This window comes from Delphinus delphis, chromosome 12 (genome assembly GCF_949987515.2).
Source record: "Delphinus delphis chromosome 12, mDelDel1.2, whole genome shotgun sequence".
Classification (NCBI taxonomy): Eukaryota; Metazoa; Chordata; class Mammalia; order Artiodactyla; family Delphinidae; genus Delphinus; species Delphinus delphis.
Genome location: NC_082694.2, coordinates 33,007,238 through 33,023,588, shown reverse-complemented (window position 1 = coordinate 33,023,588; position 16,351 = coordinate 33,007,238).

The following is a 16,351-nucleotide window of genomic DNA, read 5'->3' as shown; positions in this document are numbered from 1 at the left end:
TTATTTAAGAAGAAAAATCCTTAACAGATTTTTCTTCCTGAAAGAGGATGAAGAACCTATCCTAAAACCCAAAATGAATACATTCGTGAAGATCAGAAAAGAACTAGATCTTTTTTTTCTTGGATATATTGTGTATGTGTGTATCTTTCTATGTGTATATGTATATGTTCTCCTGGAAAACTCTTCCTAAATTGGTTGGAAAAGAGTTGTCATTGTGTTTCAACATCCCGGCCTCCAAGAAAGACAGCATCAATTCCCTTGGCAAACTTACCACTAGCCTGCCAGATATTCTTAGAAATCTGCTTCCACCCCCTCCCCACACACACAAACACCCTGCACACACATGCATTCTACAAAACCCTCTCTGTGAGGGAGCTTTTCTGGGAAACCAGCTCGAGACCACAGGCAAACACTGGTTCCACACCACTCTACACCAAGTTCAGGGCCCGTCCCTAACTGGGCCTTTAACCCAAAGCTCAAGCTTATTGTTTTTGGACTACACATTTGGGTGTCTGATGGGGATGGAGGGAGATCATTATCTGAAGGAAGAGAAAAGAGAAGATAATGCCCAAGTTTAAAACTTCTAGGAATGGGGCCAAAAAGGGCCTAAGGAAGTCTGTGAACTCAAAAGTTGGCATCATTGGCTTTAGGATCAAGTTCAGGCTCCTTGGTGTATTCAGCGCTCTTCAACCTCTGTCCAGAGTCAACCCCTTGTGTCTTCCACCTCCCACTATCCAGCCCAGGTGTCCTCGGTACATTTACACCACGTCTCCCCACTCCCCTTCCCTGCAGCACCCACTTGCCCATTCCTCCAGCCCTGTCTTTCTAGACATAGTCAAACCCCTTTTTAGTGATGAGCTGGATGCCCACTCCAGCCAGACCTGTTCTGCCTGTGGCCAGTCCTTGTTCACCTTCTGCCGCTTCCAGGGGAGTTGCATTGCTTAGGGAGCAAAGGCACAGCCCTCACACTGAGTAGACTGCATGTTGCTTGAGGCTGGGCACTGTGTACTTGTCTGCTGACCCACCGGTTCCCTGGCTCCTGCTGGCTGGGCAAGCTGCCTTATGACCACATCAGAGCAGAGGGTCCCTGGAGCAGCAACAGATCTGCTCTAAGTGGCCATCATCATGGCCAGCACAGTTCCAGGCATTTTCTGGGCACTCGGCACACTTTAATTAAATGAATTGAACTGGCAGAAAAAAAATGGAGAGTGACCGCCCGAGGTCACATATGCTAGGAAATATGTCAGTCCACTGATAAACTCCATCCGGTCAGCAAACGGGAAAATACTGAGAGGCCAATTTAAAATGATTTGATAGTCCTGCCCATTGTTCTTATTGTACAATCATTGTCATAAAAGGCTAGTCAATTGCTATAATTTAAACGTACACACACCCAATCACTCCACTGGCAGGGACAGATCTGTCTGGAGTTTCTGAAATGTCAGTGATTCTCCAGGTTACCAGAATTTCCAAAGCTCTAAAAGGAGAGAGACATTTCAGACCAGGAGAAAGGATGTTTTTGCAGGGTCAGTTAGATCCTTTAGAACGACAGCACCGGCCAACGGGTCGAGAGAGGGCACAATTTACAATTTATCCCCATTAGTGAGGCTGTGTCCTTTGTTTCTCAGTATGAAAGGCTTCCTTGGATTGTAAGGAGGGTATCTCCCTCTAACCCCCCAATGTTTCCCTTTTTATTCCATAATTTATACATAGATAGGTAGGTAGGTGGATAGGTATATGGTAGATAGATAGAGCTAGAGACAGGGAGATAGATAGATAGGTAGATAGATAGATGATAGATAAAAGCAAGAAAGGAAAAATAAAAGATCAGTAATGGCCCAAGATATCCAGCCAGGTTTCTAGACATCCTTTGGAGACTGTCAGCTTTAGACATAAGGTTCTAATTTCTATCACTTCTGCAGCATTCATCCTGTGTCTTTGGAGGGAAAAATCTCAAGACATAGGTGAGAAGTAGGAGGCCTTTGAGGTTTTCTTGGGTCCTTTCTTTTAATTTTATCAAAGAAGACCAGAGAGCCTTTTTCCCTGTGAATACTCTACTCTCTGCCTCCAAAATTGACCATACTGACTCAGCTAGGGCTGCAGGAACTCTTATATCCATTCTGCCCTTTGTATCCATCTGTGTATATGGTCACCCAAAGCCTTGAATCAGATTCATTGTGTCAGATTATCCAAACTGTCCAGCATGGTGAGGAGCTAGTTTTTACAGTGTCAATAGTTTAAAGGGGAAAAATGTTTTTCCCAAAGATTCCATAGGTTCAGAATCATAAATGGAATTATGCCACATTTCAACCCAGCAGCCCTACATGTCGGTAGAAGAGAAGAGCTAAAACTTTTGTCAGTGTCCAGATTCATTTTTTTATTATTAAGCTACACGGATGTGCACAGCATCAAGGGATGTCTATCTCCAACTCTATTTGTCGTAGACTGTATTAGTAACCAAGTTAGCATATACAAAAATTAAAAAGAGGAAGAAGGAGAGAAAGAAAGGGGGAGGGGGATTTATTAGCAGAATTCTTATTTGGGGTATCTTTCCAAATGCAAAGACAAGAATATGTAGTCAGACCTAAGAAAAGACTGGAGCTAAGAACTGGAAAAGCATGAGGAACCCAGGGAACAATTCTTGTCCATCTCCCAACTCTGTTTTTTTCCGTGCCTCTCTCTCTCTCTCTCTCTCTCTCTCCCTCCCACCCTCACCCACAGTCACTTCTCTGTCCTATAGCAGCACATGGCTCAGTCTATTCCAAGCATCCATACATGGTCCCATCAGAAGTAAGGTCGGCAGGATGGGGGCAGCAGTCACGTGGTCCAGCAGGGCAATAACTTACAGATTGAGGAGATCTGACTATTGGGCTTGGCAGGCTTCTCAAAAGATATCTACCCCATTAATACCTTCAAGCTATTAGAGGGTGAGGAAATGTATATAAATTACAAATTAGTCTGAAACTATGTATATCTTACACATGTCTAGACCATAGCAATTAGGAATTTATGTGTTAAGAGGCTGAAACATTCTGCTCTAAAATGATAAAAATAAGTTGCATTTGATGTACTCATCTAAAGAGGCTCTAAGGGGCAACATCCCAGAATCAGCCTTATAAGACGGTGGAATAGATATTTATGTGAGGGTATTTGAGGGAGCCCATGATGGTGGAGGGGTCGTCCTGGGAAAATAACAGAGGCAAGAGGGGTGCAAAAGTAAAGAGAATACACTACAAAAAGGAGGGAGCCATTACAGCCTGAAAAATAAATCGCCTTACTTGAAAATCCTTCTGGGGAACAATATGATATTATGTGCTAAAAAGCCTTAAGTATTCCTGGCCTGGGGATTTATCTCAATTAATATTTCTTCCCAAAAAGAAAGAATTTATGGTATGAAGATATTCATTGTAATATTATTTATAACAGTGAAAAATCATGAGCATTCTAAATCACCAAGAATAAGGAAAGTGACACGTGAATTGTCATATATCCACTTGGAAGACTGTCCATCTACAGAAAATGGTGGTTATAAAGATCAGGCGGTGACTTGGAGAAAATGCACGTGAAAGGATGCTAACCCCCAAAAAGCAAATTACCAAATTATATGAATGTTATGATTAAACCCATATTAAAATACATTTCTATGGAACAAAACAAATAAGGACTCCTTATACTTGAAAATACTTATATGGGAAAGTCTCTGTTTCAGAGACTTTGTATGATGCTATTATGGTATTTATAAAATATATATTTTAAAATTTATTTTATTAAAGTATAGTTGATTTATAATGTTGCGTTAATTTCTACTGTACAGAAAAGCGATTCAGTTATACGTCTACATACATTCTTTTGCATATTCTTTTCCATTGTGGTTTATCACAGGATATTGAATATAGTTCCCCATGCTGTACAGTAGGACCTTGTTGTTTATCCATTCTCTATGTAACAGTTTGCATCTGCTCATCCCAAACTCCCACTCCATCCCTCCCCCACGCCCCGCTCGCTGGCAACCACAAGTCTGTTCTCTGTCTGTGAGTGTTTCTGTTTCATACGTACTTCATTTGCGTCATATTTAAAATATATTTTTAAAATCTACATGCAGTGAGCCCTGCTGGTTCCCCGTCTTCAGCCTCTAGTCCTCGCCTAGAATGTGTCTTTTGCTCAGAAACGTAATTTCCCGTAACAGGCTGGAATTCCTGCTTCCCAGGGAAACCCACTAACACCCCAACTCTCCGTCAGCACAACTTCCTCTACTGTGAGTGCCAGCCTCTCTTCTGTTGTGCCTGAGGACCACTTGGATGGGTCAGAAACTGAAATGGATTTCTGGAAGCTCCAGAGCAACCAGGAAAAAAGCCAGACACCTCCAGAGGCAGATGGTTTAGTCTTACAGTTTTTATTTATTTTCTCTGCTCACCAGGAGAGGTTAGCTGATCTACTGGGCGGGAGGGGGTGTGTGGGAGCTGTGTGTGTGACCAATACGTCTCTGCTTTAGAAAACGTCTGTTTGGCAGGGTGGCATTCACACGGGGCGAAATGTCACATCTTTTGTCCCAGCGTTCCAGGGGATGCTCTATCAGGAGAGTTTTATCAGTGCAATTAACACAAAGGCCCCCTTCTGTCTTAAAAACACAGGCCCCGGATACATGGTGAGATGAACTAGCCATTGTTTCTGCACTGCACAAAAACTCCCCTTCTCCACCCCCCAGCACCCAACCCATTTATGGGGTTTCACTAAGGCCCACGGGTGCCCCCTGACTTATTTATTTAGGAAACACTGTTATTGTCTTAATGTAAACAGAACTCAAGATCAGTTGACAGTTGGAATGGAGCAGCAGAAAGGTTTTCAAAGGCGCCTCCTTGGAAAGGGGTCCCTGCATTCAGGCCGGGTTCCTGTATCATACTGCCAGCACTGTTCACAAAATAAACAAATGTTTGTTTTACAACATGGCAAAGGGGGCTCCCATTCAACGCTGGCCAGATATGAAAACAAACTTTCACATATAAGGGCTTTTGATACACATGACTTACTTGGATGACAAGGGGCTCGGCTGGGGAGTGCTTAAAGCTTATTAATATTGCACAAAAGACTTTTGTTTATCATTTCGCCGGACTGCCTGGGAATCACAAGACTCAAGCCGCCACCCGGCTGGTGTCCTAGCATTTCAGCAGCCGTAACGTGTGGAGATTGCGAAAGCACTGCTGGTTTGGAGCCAAAAACAAACTCTCCGCAGACCCAGGTGAAAGAACTCCGAGCTTGCCGGCGTCTGAGAACCAGATTTGGAATTTTATAAAGAGTGAAGTGACAAGAGCTCCCCCTACAGGTGGAAAAAATGAATGCCTTGCACCTTCCTGTTTGGAAGGGGGTAAACTTCCTTCCAGAAAACCTGGAAGCCGTGGCCTGCCTAATTTTGGGACATTTCCCCTTCTGTTCAAAAGGACTGGTTCTCCAGAAGCTCTGGGGGACTTTCTCTTTTAAGTTGACAGCTCCACTCCCAGAATGTCTTATGAGATGTTAGCTCTCTGAGCAGAAATATGAATGTGTGAGGGTGAAAAACTCAAAATCAAAAATCAGTTCTTTAGGCACTGGTTTGTTTAGCTAGAAAGGGAACCGTGTAAATCCGACACAACCCCTCTTCTCAAGACTCGTTCTGACAATACAGTGGCCGCCAGCCACTTGTGGCTACTGCCCACTTAAAATGTGGCTAGCCCAAACTGAGATACATTGTAAAAGAATGTCAAATACCTTGACGATTTCTTACACTGATCACCTGCTGAAATGATCATATTTGGGATATATTGGGTTAAACAAGATCTATTAATTTCACCTATTTCTTTTAATGTTTTGTAATGTGGCTATTAGAAAATTTTCAATTAAATACACATCCTACACATCACATTATATTTCTACTGTGGTATATTATAGAACTACTTCAGGCTCATATAATAATAAATTTTGACTCTATAACATTACTGATTTGTGCCAGGTGAGATGATTTTTTTTTTCTTGAGTACATGTATTCAATCCAGACACCCTGAATCTCCTAAAGAAGGTGAAGTTGAAAAACACTACTACCAACTGCCTTGCAATGATCAGTTTGTTACATTTAAAGTCTCAGAAAAATTAAAGTCTTCAGTGTGGGTTAAGTTCATATATGTCGGGAAAAAGTTTTCAAAAGTAAGGACGTATTTTCACTCCACAAACTCCTTCCTTCTCCTGGCCATACCTTATGTGCATTTAACTACAAATCATTCCAAGAGAAAGAAATTCCTTCTACCATAACAGTCTTGCAAAAATGTTTTCAAGTCACTAGACAGCAGATATTTGCTTAATCCCCCCCATATCTGACAACCTCACCCACCTAATCAACCCTCCGTGTAAGCAATATTTGGGATATGTGAGGTATATGGGATTATGTGAGAAAATATGTGACCAGCAAACTCACCATAGTATTTATATAAAACTCCTCAAAAGTCACTTACAGTGGACAATACTGTCACCCTAATTTCTGAATTAGAGTTCAATGATACCAGCAGCTGCCTCTGATAAACACACTCAGATCTGGCCCATGGTCACCAAAACACCTGTAAAAGGAAGACCAGCAGAGAATATTTAGCCTTAGCAATCTGCTGCCTTAGATGCACCTTGGGTTTTTTTTAGTCTCAGGAATGTGCCAAGATCTCACTGAAAGTTTAACTACCTCAGTAATCAGACAGCAATTTCGGAATTACACAAATCTTCCTGAAATCTTTCCCTGGAATTTTGCCTTAAAACTAAGTCAAAGGTGGGTACAGCACTACAGAGTCCACAGCAAATGGTCAAGGGGACACTGCTGTAAACCAGAGACAGAGGGAGCTGAGGAAGTGTCCCCAAGTCCTCTGAGGCCCTCCAGTGCAGTGTCACTCAGCCAAAGGTGGGTGAGATTAGCAAAGCAAATTGCAGCTACCATCTCGGAGATTACAGGTGAAATTGCCAAGGGAAAGAAACTCAGACAAACAAGGGTTTCAGTTACAAGTCAGGACAAATATAGGCTCCTGCTGAATAGCTACACAGGGAAAAATTTGGAGTGGTACCGAAGACCCTCACCGTTCTCCCACAGACAGAAATGATGGCTCTGGGGAAGAGAGGCGGCAATCCTACCGCATGAACTGTGGATTTGGGCGATGGTATTTGGAGGGCACTGGAGTGGGACAGGATATTCACTGAAGATATTTGCTGGTATGATTTTCCATCTGACCTTATTATTCTGGCACGGCTGCCAGCACCTTATAATCCCAGCATTGTGTTCACAAGCTGTGTTCACAGCCTCTGCTCATTAGCAGAGGCTGAGTCCAACATTGCTCTTGTAGGGGCTTGTGCGTCAGCATGGACCAACAGACAGTGTTTCCAGGAGCTAACTGCAAAGAAACAAGGGCACTACTCATTGGGGGGAAGGCACATGTATCAGTTAGGAAAGACAGTGACTGCCAGTAGCAGGGTCTGGAAATAACAGTGATTAAATAAATTCACTTCCTACTCATGTGAAAGAAGTCCAGAACAAAAGTCTAGGGTTGCCTGGCAGGGCTGTGGGGTAAGGCTCCTTCTGTGCTTATGTTCCATCACCTTGAGACGTGGTTTCCACCTTCAAGGTTGCCCCACGATCTAAGCTGGCTGTGGGAGAGGCTCCTGTAGCCACATCCATATCCAAGCATGTGGTGGGGAAGATGGAAAGAACAAAGGCGAGACACATGTCCGCTGTTGTTCCCTTCTCCAGGAGCTTTCCCGAAGTCCCACCTAACAACTTCCTAATCTAATTGCTAACTTCTAGCTACAAGGGAGGCTGAGTGCATTGTCACTCAAATAAAATCCGATTTCTTTTACCAAAAGGTAGGAGAGAATAAAGCAGGTCGCTTCAGAAGCAAGCAAAGACATCTCTACAGGAGAGTTAGGTGCAGCTTGAAATGTTTATTTCAGTCTTGGTAACCAAATTAACTACAGGCATCGTAACCTCTGGGCCACAGTATGCCTTCATGACTTTTGCCTTCTGTTGGATCCTGGAATTCATTTTCTTAAACTCATTTGCAACTTGTGCCAGTTCTCCGTAAAATTCCTTGATATGAAGGACGTTATTTCTGGGCCCACAACACTGTCAAAATCTACAACAGTCAACATGACACCTGTGGACTTGATAGAGAAAAAAGTTAAGCCCCATCATTAGGTTAAGATTCTCCTGACTCACTATGTGGATAAAGAGGAAAAACAAACCTACTGCACAAGTTGCCACGTACAGATACCCAAAGTGACGCGGACAACGGCTCATCTAACCAGGTGACGTAAACCCTGACGAGTCACCATTACCTGAACATGGTGACTGAAAGCGGCTGTTGGTTTGTAGGGTCATGGAGAGCAGGAAGATGCTACATGCAAAGAGGTGTCTAATGAAAACTCCTGGAGGATAGTAATTAAGATAATGATGAGGAGGACAATAAGTAGAATGATTAATTACTTTAACTCTTCACTCTGAGAGTATAGTCCTATAGAGTAGGATCCCTTCCATTTCTATTGATCCCTTCAGTTTCTACTATACTTCACAATTTATAGGCAAATGTATGATCTCATTTGTTCCTCAAAATTCAGAAGTAGGAGGGACAGGTATTGTCATCCGTGTGTTCCAGTTGTCGGGAGAGAAGCTCAAAACTACCAAGTGACTTAATCAGGTTGTCACAGTAGAGGCAGAAAGCCAGCATTAAAACCCCACCCTGGCCCCTGGGTTGGGACGCTCAATTATACTTCTCTAGCAGAATATCTGTAAGCTTTAGACTGCTTTACCGAAGCCTGAGGTTATTGCTTAAAGATTTTAAGGTCTTTAAAGGCAAGGGCCATGTCTTACTTACCATGAACTTTGTACCCACTAGGCTAGACACTCAATTAATGTTTATTAAAGATAATCATGTACTAGCCAGCATGCAATAAGTTCAGCAACATGTACTGTTAGCATAAGCGAGGGCTGAAAAATGGGGCAACGCTGACCTTTTCTACCAAGAATACAAGGACACTGGCTCCATCTTGGTGGGGGGAAAGAGGAGGGGGAAGTGTGATCAAAATTTGACCTCGTTTTGTTGGAGTTGCTTTGTCTGTAACAGAAGGCGATGGGAACTGGAAAAAACCTCTGTGGTACCTCTTGTACTACAACTCTGTGATTCTAACTACCACTCAAACATTTCTGAGAAGAGATCCAGGTAATGCTAGACAGGTGAGGTTTACAGGTCAAATCTCCTTTGGTCCTTTTGAAAGAGCTGCAAATCTCGTTTAGAACATCTGCTCTTCCTCCTCTCAGTAAGTTACACCCCAGCCAATCCCCATTCTCTCAATGTCAACACAATCACTAAAAATAAAGACTACTACTGGGCTTCCCTGGTGGCGCAGTGGTTGAGAGTCCGCCTGCCGATGCAGGGGACGCGGGTTCGTGCCCTGGTCCAGGAAGATCCCACATGCCGTGGAGCAGCTGGGCCTGTGAGCCATGGCCGCTGAGCCTGCGCGTCCGGAGCCTGTGCTCCGCAACGGGAGAGGCCACAACAGTAAGAGGCCCACATACCGCAGAAAAAATAAATAAATAAATTAAAAAAAAAAAAAAGACTACTACCCACCGGTGAGAAGTACCACAAATATACACTCCAGAGGTTCCCCTCTCAGGACCCTGCTTCCACCTAAACCCTTTGTTCCTGAGCCTCTGCCATCACTGAAACTGCAACAAAAATTTCCAAAGTTTAGGGTTTTCTAAATTCAGCCCCCTTTAAATCCTTCCCCCAAATCTGAGCAAACTCCATCTACAAAACTTCAGATTCCTCATCCCAATGCTTGGTCCACCCCATTGAATCATCCACCATTTACAATATGATAAAAATCTTGACTTCAATCTTCCCTCCTTCAATAATAGTCAACCCAACCCAACGAAAGCCTCACAAAGCATTCCATTCTCTGAGATGTGTTTTGGCTGGTGGCCTATGAGACTCTCTTTTTGGGGAAATAAAAGGAGAGTGGGAGCAGCCAGCCTAATGAGTTCCACCACTCTTCATACTAACTCAGATAAATCACCAATATCCAGAAGTCCCTTCTACTCCCCAATTAAGATAGCTGTGTATTATAGCTGGAGATGATGATACTGATGACAATGGTGATGACAATGGTGATGACATGAGCTATAACAATAAACATATTTTGAATACTGTCTGCACTGTCCTGAGTGCTATAGGTACTGTTTCTCATTTAATTTTAACAACCATCTCCAGCAGTCTTATCAACCACACTAGTTTCCTCATTTTACAGATGAGGAAACTGATATTTAATGGCTGACCATTGCTCCACAGCCGAAAATGAGCTCGAACCCAGGTCTGTAAGATTCCAGATCCTATGCACATTGATTACCCTGCTTCTTGGAGATGGGAAGCAACAGTGAATCTGACAGTCTTGTCCAGAGCCAGGGTGGATGTAGAAGACCCTCAGCCACCAGAGTGGCAAACAGAGGATTACCCCCAAAAAAGAGATAAATAGGGCAATGCCATTTAGACCAGATTTTATTCTTAAACCGGATTGAACCCTGAAAAATTTGTTAAACTGAAGGCATTGCTCTCTCTATTTTTTATAACCAAATTTAAGAATGCCATCATTTAGGGAATTTCCGTAATATGGGAATACTAAAATAGTAACAATAACAACTCAAAGCATCAATTTCCTTTCTTTTACCACCTGTGGACCTCATGGGATAAGGGGCAGATGGTAAATTTGGGGGGAAGCTGGTCTATTTTGAATGCTTATTTACAAGGCTACATTCATGCCATCCACCAAACACCATCTGCTGGGCTATTTCTTCCATGAGACTAAAGCATTTTTTTCCATAGCAAATAAAAGTGCGACCAAAATTCTATCAGCATGCTGTGTTTGGGTGAGCACCAACACATTTCAAAACCGGCTTTAATCCTCCTCCAAGTCCAATGCAAAGAAGGCTCCCCTAAGAACAGTAACCCAATCAACACATTCATTCATTCATTCGCAAACTCACTCTGAAAGAAAGCTGGCCCCGTGCGGACCAGCAAAATGTGGGAAGTTAATTTTACAATGGGAACTGTTTTCACCCTGGGCCAAGACACAAGTACAGGCACCCTACGACCTGGGCGTGATTTAGGAGTATCTCAGGACTCTGAGACGTGAGGGCATTTCAGCAAGGAGCCCCCTCCTTTTCTCCCTGCCCCTCCTCCCCAGCCACTAAAGCTCCCAAAGAATGTCTTTCATGTTTGCTGCATTCACTTCATGATGTGCTCCTGCTGCCCATCCTTGAATTCTCAGCTTACTGCCCCCGAATCAAGGGAAGTCAAGTTGAATCTTTCAAACTGAGAGCCAGCAGTGTGGACACACATCAGCAACGCGAGGCAGGAAAATCCACCCCCAGCTACTTTTTTGAAACTCCAAGTTCCGTTTGTTATCCTTAAGAGATGGAAGGCCCTGTCATTTCCAGGGGAGTGCCTTGGATCAGGAATCAGATCTCAATTTTATTTCCAGCACTGTCACTGACAGGCTGTGTGGATCTGGACAAGTCGTTTAATCTCTTAGGACCCCCAATTTGCTCATCTATTAAATAAGGAGGCGGTGCCACAATAAATACCTGGTAATAGCACTAGAGCCTGTATGGCTGTAAGTTAAGAAGCAAAATCTCCAAAAAGTGAGGGAGGGTGAGAAGGGCTAGCCCAGGAGCCAGGATACCTCCAAAGAAGTTCTACAGTGAACATCATACATGACCTACAGAGGAAGCCCCAGGAAACCAGAATGGGTTTTACATCAGCCGGAGTCGAGCTGCCTGCTTCCTAGTTTTGTGGCCACTCTGACAGCGTGGGAAGGAAGTTTAGGAAAGTAGTGCAGTGCAATCAGTGGTCAAGAACATCGTGTTTTGGAGGCCTTCTGGACCTGGATTCTGTCCTTTACTGTCTCCGTGACCTTCACCTGTTACTTACTTCTTGCGCTTCATCCTCTGCATCTGTGAAATGGTACGATACCTATCTCTGGTGGTGTGCTCACAGCAGCTTGCCAAAGCCAATTTTTAGATTTTCTGGAATTTCACCAGCTGGTTGGCTGCCATCACATTGGTAGTTTGAAACAGGCCATGGTGGGAGTATTTACCACAGAAATTAGCAAATGCCACAAATCTGGGCAGCCTCTCAGAACTGGTTGTGAAACACTCATCAGCACACCACTGTCTACCTCTCGGCGAGGCTAGAAGGACCAATGGGAGGTGATGCATACAAAGTGTTTAGCATGATGTTTGGTGCATGACAAGAAAGGAGAGTCAGTACGGTTGTTAGTGACTCAAGACACAGCCTCTCTCATCCTCATCTCTCACTCTTCTCTTGCCCACAGATCTCATGCTTTTCTCTGGAGACCCAGAGAGGGATGCCCTTCAGTAAAAGCTTTTCTCATTCATCCTAATTGTTTATGGCCACTCATTCAACAGACGTGGACTGACTACCCACTGTGGGCCCAATCTTGTACCCGGCACTACAGATACCAACATGATTGACTACAACCTAGCCGTGGCCTTGAGATGTCCACAGGTCCTTTGGTGGACAGGATGCAACTGAGTCTAAGAGGGACACCTTTTACCAACAACATGGAAATCAGAGGAAGGCAAAGCATTCCCAACACTGCCAACTCTCCTGCCACCTGAGATCCCAAGACCTTTGAAGCCTTCGGGGTAACTTCAGCTACAAAATGCAACCACCTTCTCTAAGATGGCATAATTATCAGGACTGCGGGGCACTCAGCTTTCCTGCTCTCCCTGCCCTAATGGCATCACCCTCCGATTGGCAACATCCTTCCCCACTGGCTATGATGGTTGCTTGTATCCGCCTGGAAACCAGAAGTGTGGAACATCCAGCCTGGCCCCTCGCCAAATTTCTACAGGGCATTAGTAACAAACTGGTGAAGCTCATTAAAAAAAGAGAGAGAAACCTATAACCATTAAAAGTCCATTAAGCAGCCTGTCATTTTGTAGAGCTAAATAGCCCACAGTAATCAAAAGCATATGAACCCCAGCTGGGATACCCAGTGAATTGTTTCGATTTAGGGGAGAATTCATCAAGAAAGATTGTTCTTGGGATTGGGTTGATTTTTCTCCTTCAGTTCCTGGCCCCATGTTCCATTATAATTAAAGTGATTGATGCACCTCCCAGACAGAGGTGAGCAGTGACCACCAGAGCCAAAACATCTGCTCCTTCCAAGCAAACAGCTAATACGGAACTTCAGTCGAAAGGCACGTAACCTGAGGTTACCCCTCCACTGTCAATTAGGTATGGCAGTCAACTCTTTGCTGTCCGGCTGGGTTCCCTCTCAGTTAGCTGTGAAATTTCTCTTTCCAACCATACTTGGACTTTTATCCACACCCAGATTATGGTCAAGAAAGAACTGAGTCTGAGGCCAACAAGGGACAATCCCTAAAGTGGATGATGGAAGATGCACCCATCAGTTGAAATGTCTTCCTGTCAATGGACGGACACTTGTTCATGTTGGAAATGTGGGTTCGTTCCTTCAAATTTACCACAATCCCTCCCCTTCCTGTTGCCCATTACCCCTCCCCTGTGTGGTGTGCCCCTGCCGTGCCACTGCCGTTAGCACCTCCGTAGGTGGCCACATGCTGAGGACAGAGGTAAAACTCAGAATGACAGTTTATGGTAGCACGTTAGCAGTTCTGGCTCTGACATCATGATGGTGAGAAAAGAGAGAAAATGAATGATTCAACATGGGTTTAGGAGGCCATTGGAGGAGTTACTTCTTCATGCTTATCTATCCCATGACACTAGGTGAAAGCAAAGTGTTGAAAGAAAATGATAGAATGAAGATATTCAAAGTCACTATGAAGTCTTCTGAGAGCAATCACGTGTTCCCTTGATCTATCTTTATTATCATTGCTTCTCTTAAAATTTTCCCCTGGACTTCCCTGGTGGTGCAGTGGTTAAGAATCCACCTGCCAATGCAGGGGACACGGGTTTGAGCCCTGGTCCAGGAAGACCCCACATGCTGCAGAGCAACTAAGCCCGTGAGCTACAACTACTGAGCCCGTGCCACAGCTACTGAAGCCAGCGCACCCTAGAGACAACTACTGAGCCTGCACTCTAGAGCCTGCGAGCCACAACTACTGAAGGCCGCGTGCCTTTAGAGCCCATGCTTCACCGCAAGAGAAGCCACCACAATGAGAAACGCGCGCACCGCAAGGAAGAGAGCCCCCACTTGCTGCAACTAGAGAATGCCCGCACACAGCAACGAAGACCCAACACAGCCAAAAATTAAATAAATAAATTTAAAATAAAAAATAAAATAAATAAAACTTTTCCCCCAAAATGTCAATAGTTTGATTTTAAATACATACAAACATATATATATATATATATATATATATATATATACACACACACACACACACACACACACACACACATATATATCTGGGACTAATAGATACACACTACTGTATATAAAATAGATAAACAACAAGGACCTACTGTATAGCACAGGGAACTACATGCAATATCTTCTAATAACCTACAATGGAAAAGGATCTGAAAAATAACATATATATATATATAGCTGAATCACTTTGCTGTACACCTGAAGGTAACACAACACTGTAAATCAACTATACTTCAATATAAATAAATAAAAATTTTTAAAAAGTCATGCTCAGTATAATCAACACTCTTCCCTCCTCCCCCACTGCCATCTATTCCAACTCCTATAGTAGTTTCGGAGCACTACCTATTTATATTGATCCTTTGAGAGCCCTGCACTGTTAAATGTGTTCTTGTGTCCAACCCCCATCATTGACTCTGCAGTTCTCAAGGGCAGGGACAACGTCTTCTTTTACTCTGTATCTCCCATTGCATCTCCTTAGTAGAATCTTTGCAAGTCAGAGTTCCTCACTAAATATTGATGGAGTCATCTTTCAGGGTTGCCAGCCTCAGCATTCCAGTCTCTCAGAACCTTCCGATTCACCAAGCACTTAATGAGCCCCTGTGCTGCCCACACAAGTTCATTTGCCTTGGGAATAAAAACAGATCAATGTCCCCTTTAGGCACTGAATCCACTTAAACACACATCACAGATTTACATACATATGGTGTGCACGAAGGCAGTTGCGCCCCTAGCCTCTTCTCACCATCCACATCCCAATTCTGCCCAACTTTCAAGGCTTGGCTGTCCTCCCATGACCACTGCGAAACCATCACAGAACACCCAGTCTGGGCCAGCAATCTCTCCCTCTGAATCCTTAAACTTCTAGTAACTAACAATCTACTGATATCTCTCAAAACTGCCTTGAATTGATTTAGTTAAAGGAGTAATTTAATTCCTTAGGTTATAAAAAGTCTCCCCCAGTAAATTCTTCAAGGGCAGCTATTGTAGTTTATCCTACTTCGTCTTCTCACAAACCAAGCAGAGGATGAGACACACAGTGAGTGGCATGAATAAGTAAGCAAGAGAGTCAGGGAGTGACAGTGGGCATGGGTGGACGGGTGGGACCAAGTGCGATGGAGTCAAAATGAGTGTAGGAGGGTTGAATCTAGATGAGGAGTGAGGCCCACTGTTGGCCCAGGTCAGTGAAAGCATGTCCTTCTCCCATCACTTCTCCAGGGAACCTGGGGAGATGTGGCCTATCACTCGACAGAGGGAGTCTCTGACCCTTATGTTCTTTCCTCCTTGGAGGTCTAATAGTGAAGGAAAAATAAACACATAAAACACCATAAATCCTCCTGTAAAAATAAAGATCCCTTTTTAAGGCCCAATAGCTAATGACTTAAGTTAAATTCCAGACCCTTACAAAAAATGATAAGACGTCTTCCACCTCTCTGCTGTCTTGACCCCTTCCAGAGTCAGGAAACTCCCTATGTGTCTCTTTATTGATGGACGTCTGTAAGTGGTGCTTATGGCCATATTAAGGGCTTGAAAACAATCACACACTTTCAAATCAACTGGAGAACTGTCCTGGGAACCAGGACCCAGGTCCTCCATCTCGGAGTATTTTCTCCCAAATTCAGTTGGGAATGAAAGAGGCTTTTCTCGGCAACAACCTGTTTTGTTGAGAACCAGCATGCCGAGTGTGTCCGTGGCACTCAGGACCACCTGTTGTTCTAGGAGAGATAAAGAATCTACCTTCTTCTTGGTCTCTTGCTGGCACAGGACTTCCTGGGAAGGAGGATGTTCAGTAACATCCCCTCCACCGTCCAAAGCCCTCACTCTCGTATGGCTTTCTCTCTGCAGGTGACCTGGCAGCTTAAGGACAGCAACGAAAGACAGAAGCCATGAAGAGAGCTGCTCCTGGTGTCAGCTCCACTCC